This window comes from Schistocerca americana, unplaced genomic scaffold (genome assembly GCF_021461395.2).
Source record: "Schistocerca americana isolate TAMUIC-IGC-003095 unplaced genomic scaffold, iqSchAmer2.1 HiC_scaffold_16, whole genome shotgun sequence".
In the NCBI taxonomy this organism is placed as follows: domain Eukaryota; kingdom Metazoa; phylum Arthropoda; class Insecta; order Orthoptera; family Acrididae; genus Schistocerca; species Schistocerca americana.
In genome coordinates this window covers 3191987-3202872 of record NW_025725687.1, presented here as the reverse complement: position 1 = coordinate 3202872, position 10886 = coordinate 3191987, and positions in this window count along the sequence as shown.

Sequence of the window (10886 nt, the reverse complement as noted above, 5' to 3'; positions counted from 1 at the left end):
GTATACAGTAATCCTGAAGTGAAGCATCGGAATCTGAAACTGGAATCACAGGAGAGTTTCAAATCAAAGAAAGTTAGAGTGTCTGTCCTCTTGAACTTAATTCGGCATTGTGCCTTTTGTATTAAATTCGGATGCAATTTCTATGTTTCATCGTCAATAAGAAGGTCCAAGGTTTACAGTAAACCTGAAGTGAGCATCAGAATCTAAAACGCAACTCACAGGAGTGGTTCAAGTCATAGATAGTTATAGTGTCAGTCCTCTTGTACTTAAGTTGATATTGTGCCTTTTGTATTAAATTCGGATGCAATTTCTGTGTTTCATCGTCGATAAGAAGGTCCAGGGGATAAAGTAAACCTGAAGTGCAGCATCGGAATCTAAAACTGGACTAACAGGTGAGGTTCAAATCATAGAAAGTTAGATGTCAGTCCTCTTCTACTTAAGTCGGCATTGTGCCTTTTGTATTAAATTCGGATGCAATTTCTGTGTTTCATCGTCAATTAGAAGGTCTGAGGTATACAGTAAACCTGAAGTGAAGCTTCGGAATCTAAAACTGGAATCACAGGGGAGGTTCAATTCATAGAAAGTGAGAGTGTCAGTCCTATTGTACTTAAGTCGGCATTGTGCCTTTTGTATTAAATTCGGATGCAAATCCTGTGTTTCATCGTCAACAAGAAGGTCCAAGGTATACAGTAAACCTGAAGTGAAGCATCGGAATCTAAAACTGGTCACACAGGAGAGGTTCAAATCATAGAGAGTTAGAGTGTCACTCCTCTTGTACTTAAGTCTGCATTGTGCCTTTTGTATTAAATTCGGATGCAATTTCTGTGTTTCAATGTCAATAAGAACGTCTAAGGTATACAGTAAACCTGAAGTGAAGCATCGGAACCTAAAACTGGACTCACAGCAGAAATTCAAATCATAGAATGTTGAAGTGTCAGTCCTGTACTACCTACATCGGCATTGTGCCTCTTGTATTAAATTCGGATGCAATATCTGTGTTTCATCGTCAATAAGTTGGTCCTAGGTATGCAGTAAACCTGAAGTGAAGCATCGGAATCAAAAACTGGACTCACAGGAGAGGTTTAAATCAAAGAAACTTAGAGTGTCTGTCCGCTTGAACTTAAGTCGGCATTGTGCCTATTGTATTAAATTCGGATGCAATTTGTGTGTTTCATTGTCAATAAGATGGTCCAACAATACAGTAAACCTGAAGTGAAGCATCGGAATCTAAAACTGGACTCACAGGAAAGGTTCAAATCATAGAAAGTTAGAGCTTCAGTCCTCTTGTACTTAAGTCGTCATTGTTCATTTTGTATTAAATTCGGATGCAATTTCTGTGTTTCATCGACAATAAGAAGGTGCAAGGTATACAGTAATCCTGAAGTGAAGCATCGGAATCTGAAACTGGAATCACAGGAGAGTTTCAAATCAAAGAAAGTTAGAGTGTCAGTCCTCTAGTACTTAATTCTGCATTGTGCCTTTTGTATTAAATTCAGATGCAATTTCTATGTTTCATCGTCAATAAGAAGGTCCAAGGGATACAGTAAACCTGAAGTGAAGCATAGGAATCTAAAACTGGACTCACAGGAAAGGTTGAAAGTCGGCATTGTGCCTTTTGTATTAAATTCGGATGCAATTGCTGTGGTTAATCGTCAATGAGAAGGTCCAAGGGATACAGTAAACCAAAAGTGAAGCATTGGAGTCTAAAACTGGACTCACAGGAGAGGTTCAAGTCATAGAAAGTTAGAGTGTCAATCCTCTTGTACTTAAGTCGTCATTGTGCATTTTGTATTAAATTCGGATGCAATTTCGGTGTATCATCGTCAATAAGAAGGTCCCAGGTATACAGTAAACTTGAAGTGAAGCATCGGAATCTGAAACTACACTCACAGGAGATGTTCAAATCATAGAAAGTAAGAGTGTCAGTCCTCTTGTACTTAAGTTTTCATTGTGCCTTTTGTATTTAATTCGGACGCAATTTCTGTGTTTCATCGTCAATAAGAAGGTCCAAGGTATACAGTAAACCTGAAGTGAATCATTGGAGTCTAAAACTGGACTCACAGGAGAGGTTCAAATTATAGATAGTTAGAGTGTCAGTCCTCTTCCAACTTCCGTCGGCATTGTGCCTTTTGTAATAAATTTGGATGGATTTTCTGTGTTTCATTGTCAATAAGAAGGTCCAAGGTTTACAGTAAACCTGAAGTGAAGCATCGGAATCTAAAACTGGTCTCACAGGAGAGGTTTAAATCAAAGAAATTTAGAGTGTCTGTCCTCTTGTACTTGATTCTGCATTGTGCCTTTTGTATTAAATTCGGATGCAATTTCTATGTTTCATCGTCAATAAGAAGGTCCAAGAGATACAGTAAACCGGAAGTGAAGCATCGGAATCTAAAACTGCACTCACAGGAGAGGTTTAAATCAAAGAAAGTTAGAGTGTCTGTCCTCTTGTACTTAAGTCGGAATTGTGCCTTTTGTATTAAATTCAAAAGCAATTTCCGTGTTTCATCGTCAATAAGAAGGTACAAGGTATACAGCAAACCTGAAGTGAAGCATCAGAATCTAAAACGCAACTCACAGGAGAGGTTCAAATCATAGACAGTTATAGTGTCAGTCCTCTTGTACTTAAGTTGATATTGTGCCTTTTGTATTAAATTCGGATGCAATTTCTATGTTTCATCGTCAATAAGAAGGTCCAAGAGATACAGTAAACCGGAAGTGAAGCATCGGAATCTAAAACTGGACTAACAGGTGAGGTTCAAATCACAGAAAGTTAGAGTGTCAGTCCTCTTGTACTTAAGTCGGCATTGTGCCTTTTGTATTAAATTCGGATGCAATTTCTGTGTTTCATCGTCAATTAGAAGGTCTGAGGTATACAGTAAACATGAAGTGAAGCATCGGAATCTAAAACTGGAATCACAGGGGAGGTTCAATTCATAGAAAGTTAGAGTGTCAGTCCTATTGTACTTAAGTCGGCATTGTTCCTTTTGTATTAAATTCGGATGCAAATCCTGTGTTTCTTCGTCAACAAGAAGGTCCACGGTATACAGTAAACCTGAAGTGAAGCATCGGAATCTAAAACTGGTCACACAGGAGAGGTTCAAATCATAGAGAGTTAGAGTGTCAGTCCTCTTGTACTTAAGTCTGCATTGTGCCTTTTGTATTAAATTCGGATGCAATTTTTGTGTTTCAATGTCAATAAGAACGTCTAAGGTATACAGTAAACCTGAAGTGAAGCATCGGAATCTAATACTGGAGTCACAGGAGAGGTTTAAATCAAAGAAAGTTAGAGTGTCTGTCCTCTTGTACTTAAGTCGGCTTTGTGCCATTTGTATTAAATTTGAATGCAATTTCTGTGTTTCATCGTCAATAAGAAGGTCCAAGTGATACAGTAAACCTGAAGTGAAGCATCGGAATCTAAAACTGGACTCACAGGAGAGGTTTAAATCAAAGAAACTTAGTGTGTCTGTCCTCTTGAACTTAAGTCGGCATTGTGCCTATTGTATTAAATTCGGATGCAATTTGTGTGTTTCATCGTCAATAAGATGGTCCAAGGGATACAGTAAACATGAAGTGAAGCATCGGAATCTAAAACTGGACTCACAGGAAAGGTTCAAATCATAGAAAGTTAGAGCTTCAGTCCTCTTGTATTTATGTCGGAATTGTGCCCTGTGTATTAAATTCGAATGCAATTTCTGTTTTTGATCACCAATAAGAAGGTCCAAGGTATACAGTAAACCCGAACTGAAGCATCGGAATCTAAAACTCAACTCACAGGAGAGGTTCAAATCATAGAAAGTTAGAGTGTCAGTCCTCTTGTACTTAAGTCGGCATTGTGCCTTTTGTATTAAATTCGGATGCTATTTCTGTGTTTCATCGTCAATAAGAAGGTCCAAGGGATACAGTAAACCTAAAGTGAAGCATGGGAATCTAAAACTGGACTCACAGGACAGGTTCAAATCATAGAAAGTTAGAGTGTCAGTCCTCTTGCACTTAAGTCGTCATTGTGCATTTTGTATTAAATTCGGATGCAATTTCTGTGTTTCATCGACAATAAGAAGGTGCAAGGTATTCAGTAATCCTGAAGTGAAGCATCGGAATCTGAAACTTTAATCACAGGAGAGTTTCAAATCAAAGAAAGTTTGAGTGTCAGTCCTCTAGTACTTAATTCTGCATTGTGCCTTTTGTATTAAATTTAGATGCAATTTCTATGTTTCATCGTCAATAAGAAGGTCCAAGGGATACAGTAAACCTGAAGTGAAGCATCGGAATCTAAAACTGGACTCATAGGAAAGGTTGAAAGTCGGCATTGTGCCTTTTGTATTAAATTCGGATGCAAATGCTGTGCTTCATCGTCAATGAGAAGGTCCAAGGGATACAGTAAACCAAAAGTGAAGCATTGGAGTCTAAAACTGGACTCACAGGAGAGGTTCAAATCATAGAAAGTTAGAGTGTCAGTCCTCTTGTACTGAAGTCGTCATTGTGCATTTTGTATTAAATTCGGATGCAATTTCTGTGTATCATCGTCAATAAGAAGGTCCCAGGTATACAGTAAACCTGAAGTGAAGCATCGGAATCTGAAACTACGCTCACAGGAGATGTTCAAATCATAGAAAGCAAGAGTGTCAGTCCTCTTGTACTTAAGTTTTCATTGTGCCTTTTGTATTAAATTCGGACGCAATTTCTGTGTTTCATCGTCAATAAGAAGGTCCAAGGTATACAGTAAACCTGAAGTGAAGCATTGGAGTCTAAAACTGGACTCACAGGAGAGGTTCAAATCATAGATAGTTAGAGTGTCAGTCCTCTTCCAACTTCCGTCGGCATTGTGCCTTTTGTAATAAATTCGGATGGATTTTCTGTGTTTCATTGTCAATAAGAAGGTCCAAGGTTTACAGTAAACCTGAAGTGAAGCATCGGAATCTAAAACTGGACTCACAGGAGAGGTTTAAATCAAAGAAAGTTAGAGTGTCTGTCCTCTTGTACTTAATTCGGCATTGTGCCTTTTGTATTAAATTCGGATGCAATTTCTATGTTTCATCGTCAATAAGAAGGTCCAAGAGATACAGTAAACCGGAAGTGAAGCATCGGAATCTAAAACTGCACCCGCAGGAGAGGTTTAAATCAAAGAAAGTTAGAGTGTCTGTCTTCTTGTACTTAAGTCGGAATTGTGCCTTTTGTATTATATTCGAATGCAATATCCGTGTTTCATCGTCAATAAGAAGGTACAAGGTATACAGCAAACCTGAAGTGAAGCATCAGAATCTAAAACGCAACTCACGGGAGAGGTTCAAATCATAGACAGTTATAGTGTCAGTCCTCTTGTACTTAAGTTGATATTGTGCCTTTTGTATTAAATTCGGATGCAATTTCTGTGTTTCATCGTCGATAAGAAGGTCCAGGGGATAAAGTAAACCTGAAGTGCAGCATCGGAATCTAAAACTGGACTAACAGGTGAGGTTCAAATCATAGAAAGTTAGAGTGTCAGTCCTCTTGTACTTAAGTCGGAATTGTGCCTTTTGTATTAAATTTGGATGCAATTTCTGTGTTTCATCGTCAATTAGAAGGTCTGAGGTATACAGTAAACCTGAAGTGAAGCATCGGAATCTAAAACTGGAATCACAGGGGAGGTTCAATTCATAGAAAGTTAGAGTGTCAGTCCTATTGTACTTAAGTCGGCATTGTGCCTTTTGTATTAAATTCGGATGCAAATCCTGTGTTTCATCGTCAACAAGAAGGTCCACGGTATACAGTAAACCTAAAGTGAAGCATCGGAATCTAAAACTGGTCACACAGGAGAGGTTCAAATCATAGAGAGTTAGAGTGTCATTCCTCTTGTACTTAAGTCTGCATTGTGCCTTTTGTATTAAATTCGGATGCAATTTCTGTGTTTCAATGTCAATAAGAACGTCTAAGGTATACAGTAAACCTGAAGTGAAGCATCAGAATCTAATACTGGACTCACAGGAGATGTTTAAATCAAAGAAAGTTAGAGTGTCTGTCCTCTTGTACTTAAGTCGGCTTTGTGCCATTTGTATTAAATTCGAATGTAATTTCTGTGTTTCATCGTCAATAAGAAGGTCCAAGTGATACAGTAAACCTGAAGTGAAGCATCGGAATCTAAAACTGGACTCACAGGAGAGGTTTAAATCAAAGATACTTAGAGTGTCTGTCCTCTTGAACTTAAGTCGGCATTGTGCCTATTGTATTAAATTCGGATGCTATTTCTGTGTTTCATCGTCAATAAGAAGGTCCAAGGGATACAGTAAACCTAAAGTGAAGCATGGGAATCTAAAACTGGACTCACAGGACAGGTTCAAATCATAGAAAGTTAGAGTGTCAGTCCTCTTGTACTTACGTCGTCATTGTGCATTTTGTATTAAATTCGGATGCAATTTCTGTGTTTCATCGACAATAAGAAGGTGCAAGGTATACAGTAATCCTGAAGTGAAGCATCGGAATCTGAAACTGGAATCACAGGAGAGTTTCAAATCAAAGAATGTTAGAGTGTCAGTCCTCTAGTACTTAATTCTGCATTGTGCCTTTTGTATTAAATTTAGATGCAATTTCTACGTTTCATCGTCAATAAGAAGGTCCAAGGGATACAGTAAACCTGAAGTGAAGAATCGGAATCCAAAACTGGGCTCACAGGAGAGGTTTATATCAAAGAAAGTTAGAGTGTCTGTCCTCTTGTACTTAAGTCGGCATTGTGCCTTTTGTATTGAATACGGATGCAATTTGTGTGTTTCATCGTCATTAAGAAGGTCTTAGGTATACTGTAAACCTGAAGTGAAGATTGGAATCTAAAACTGTTCTCACAGGAGAGGTTCCAATCATAGAAAGTTAGAGTGTCAGTCCTGTTGTACTTAAGTCGGCATTGTGCCTTTTGTATTAAATTCGGATGCAATTTCTATGATTCATCGTCAATAAGAAGGTCCAAGGGATACAGTAAACCAGAAGTGAAGCATCGGAATCTAATACTGGACGCACAGGAGAGGTTTAAATCAAAGAAAGTTAGAGTGTCTGTCCTCTTGTACTTAAGTCGGCTTTGTGCCATTTGTATTAAATTCGAATGCAATTTCTGTGTTTCATCGTCACTAAGAAGGTCCAAGGTATACAGTAAACCTGAAGTGAAGCATGGGAATCTGAAACTGGACTCATAGGAGAAGTTCAAATCATAGAAAATTAGAGTGTCATTCCTCTTGTACTTAAGTCGACATTATGCGTTTTGAATTAAATTCGGATGCAATTTCTGTGTTTCATCGTCAATAAGAAGGTCTTAGGTATATTGTAAACCTGAAGTGAAGCATCAGAATCTAAAACTGGACTCACAGGAGAGGTTCAAATCATAGAAAGTTAGAGTGTCAGTCCTCTTGTATTTAAGTCGGCATTGTGCCTTTTGTATTAGATTCGGATGCAATTTCCGTGTTTCATCGTCAATAAGAAGGTCCAAGGGATACAGTAAACCTGAAGTGAAGCATCGGAATCTAAAACTGGACTCACAGGAGAGGTTCAAATCATAGAAAGTTATAGTGTCAGTAATCTTGTACTTAGGTCGGCATTGTGCCTTTTGAATTAAATTCGGATGCAATTTCTGTGTTTCAACGTCAATAAGAAGGTCCAAGGAATACTGTAAACCTGAAGTGAAGCATCAGAATCCAAAACTGGACTCACAGGAGAGGTTCAAATCATAGAAAGTTAGTGTATCAGTCCTCTTGTACTTAAGTCGGCATTGTGCCTTTAGTATTAAATTCGGATGCAATTTCTATGATTCATCGTCAATACGAATGTCCAAGGGATACAGTAAACCTGAAGAGGAACATCGGAATCTAAAACTGGACTCACAGGAGAGGTTCAAATCATAGAAAGTTAGAGTGTCAGTCCTCTTGTACTTAAGTCGGCATTGTGCCTTTTGTAATTAATTCGGATGCAATTTCTGTGTTTCATCGTCAATAAGAAGGTCCAAGGGACACATTAAAAATTGATGTGAAGCATCGGAATCTACAACTGGACTCACAGGAGAGGTTCAAATCATAGAAAGTTATAGTGTCAGTCCTCTTGTACTTAAGTCGGCATTGTGCCTTTTGTAATAAATTTGGATGCAATTTCTGTGATTCATCGTCAATAAGAAGGTCCAAGGTATACTGTAAACCTGAAGTGAAGCATCGGAATCTAAAACTGGACTCACAGGAGAGGTTCAAATCATAGAAAGTTAGAGTGTCAGTCCTCTTGTACTTAAGACGGCATTGTGCCTTTTGTATTAAATTCGGATGCAATTTCTGTGTTTCATCGTCAATAAGAAAGTCCAAGGTATACAGTAAACCTGAAGTAAAGCATCGGAATCTAAAACTGGACTCACAGGAGAGGTTTAAATCAAAGGAAGTAAGAGTGTCAGTCCTCTTGCACTTAAGTCGGCATTGTGCCTTCTGTAATAAATTCGGATGCAATTTCTGTGTTTCATCGGCAATAAGAAGGTCCAAGGTATACAGAAAACCTGAAGTAAAGCATCGGAACTTAAAACTGGACTCACAGGAGAGGTTTAAATCAAAGAAAGTAAGGGTGTCAGTCCTCTTGTACTTAAGTCGGCATTGTGCGTTTGTATTAAATTCGGATGCAATTACTGTGTGTGATAAGCAAAATGATTGTCCAAGGTATACAGCAAACCTGAAGTGAATCATCGGAATCTAAAACTCAACTCACAGGAGAGGTTTAAATCAAAGAAAGTTAGAGTGTCTGTCCTCTTGTACATAAGTCGGCATTGTCCCTCTTGTATTAAATTCGGATGCAATTTCTGTGTTTCATCGTCAATAAGATTGTCCGAGGGATACATTTAACCTGAAGTGAAGCATCGGAATCTAAATCTGGACTCACAGGAGAGGTCCAAATCATAGAAAGTTAGAGTGTCAGTCCTCCTCTACTTACGTCGGCATTGTGCCTTTTGTATTAAATTCGGTTGGAATTTCTGTGTTTCATTGTCAATAAGAAGGACCAAGGTATACAGTAAACCTAAAGTGAAGCATCGGAACCTAAAACTGGACTCACAGGAGAGGTTTAAATCAAAGAAAGTTAGAGTGTCTGTCCTCTTGTACTTAAGTCGGCATTGTGCCTTTTGTAGTAATTTCGGATACAATTTCTATGTTCCATCGTCAGTAAGAGGGTCCAAGGGATACAGTAAACCAGAAGTGAAGCATCGGAATCTAAAACTGGACTCACAGGAGAGGTTTAAATCAAAGAGAGTTGGAGTGTCTGTCCTCCTGTACTTAAGTCGGCATTGTGCAATTTGTATTAAATTCGAATGCAATTTCTGTGTTTCATCGTCAATAAAAAGGTCCAAGGTATACAGTAATGAAGTGAAGCATCGGAATCTGAAACTGGACTCACAGGAGAAGTTCAAATCATAGAAAGTTAGAGTGTCAGTCCTCTTGTACTTAAGTCCAAGGGATACATTAAACCTGAAGTGGAGCATCGGAATCTAAAACTGGACTCACAGGAGAGGTTCATATCATAGAAGGTTAGAGTGTCAGTCCTCTTCTACTTACGTCGGCATTGTGCCTTTTGTATTGAATTCGGATGGAATTTCTGTGTTTCATTGTCAATAAGAAGGTCCAAGGTATACAGTAAACCTAAAGTGAAGCATCGGAACCTAAAACAGGACTCACAGGAGAGGTTTAAAACAAAGAAAGTGAGAGGGTCTGTCCTCTTGTACTTAAGTTGGCATTGTGATTTTTGTATTAAATTCGGATGCAATTTCTATGTTTCATCGTCAATAAGAAGGTCCAAGGTATACAGTAATCCTGAAGTGAAGCATCGGAATCTGAAACTGGAATCACAGGAGAGTTTCAAATCAAAGAAAGTTAGAGTGTCAGTCTTCTAGTACTTAATTCTGCATTGTGCCTTTTGTATTAAATTCGGATGCAATTTCTGTGTTTCATCGTCAATAAGAGGGTCCAAGGTATACAGTTAACCTGAAGGGAAGCTTCGGAATGTAGTACTGGACTCACAGGAGAGGTTCAAATCATACAAAGTTAAAGTGTCAGTCCTCTTTTACTTAAGTCTGCATTGTGATTTTTGTATTAAATTCGGATGCAATTTCTATGTTTCATCGTCAATAAGTTGGTCCACGGGATACAGTAAACCTGAAGTGAAGCATCGGAATCTAAAACTGGACTCACAGGAGAGGTCCAAAGTCGGCATTGTGCCTTTTGTATTAAATTCGGATGCAATTTCTGTGCTTCATCGTCAATAAGAAGGTCCAAGGGATACAGTAAACCAAAAGTGAAGCATTGGAATCTAAAACTGGACTCACAGGAGAGGTTCAAATCAGAGAAAGTTAGAGTGTCAGTCCTGTTGTACTTCAGTCGTCATTGTGCATTTTGTATTAAATTCGGATGCGATTTCTGTGTATCATCGTCAATAAGAAGGTCCAAGGTATATAGTAAACCTGAAGTGAAGCATCGGAATTTGAAACTACACTCACAGGAGATGTTCAAATCATAGAAAGTAAGAGTGTCAGTCCTCTTGTACTTAAGTCTTCATTGTGCCTTTTATATTAAATTCGGACGCAATTTCTGTGTTTCACCGTCAATAAGAAGGTCCAAGGTATGCAGTAAACCTGAAGTGAAGCATTGGAGTCTAACACTGGACTCACAGGAGAGGTTCAAATCATAGATAGTTAGAGTGTCGGTCCTCTTCCAACTTCCGTCGGCATTGTGCCTTTTGTAATAAATTCGGATGGATTTTCTGTGTTTCATTGTCAATAAGAAGGTCCAAGGTTTACAGTAAAACTGAAGTGAAGCATCGGAATCTAAAACTGGACTCACAGGAGAGGTTTAAATCAAAGAAAGTTAGAGTGTCTGTCTCTTGTACTTAATTCGGCATTGTGCCTTTTGTAT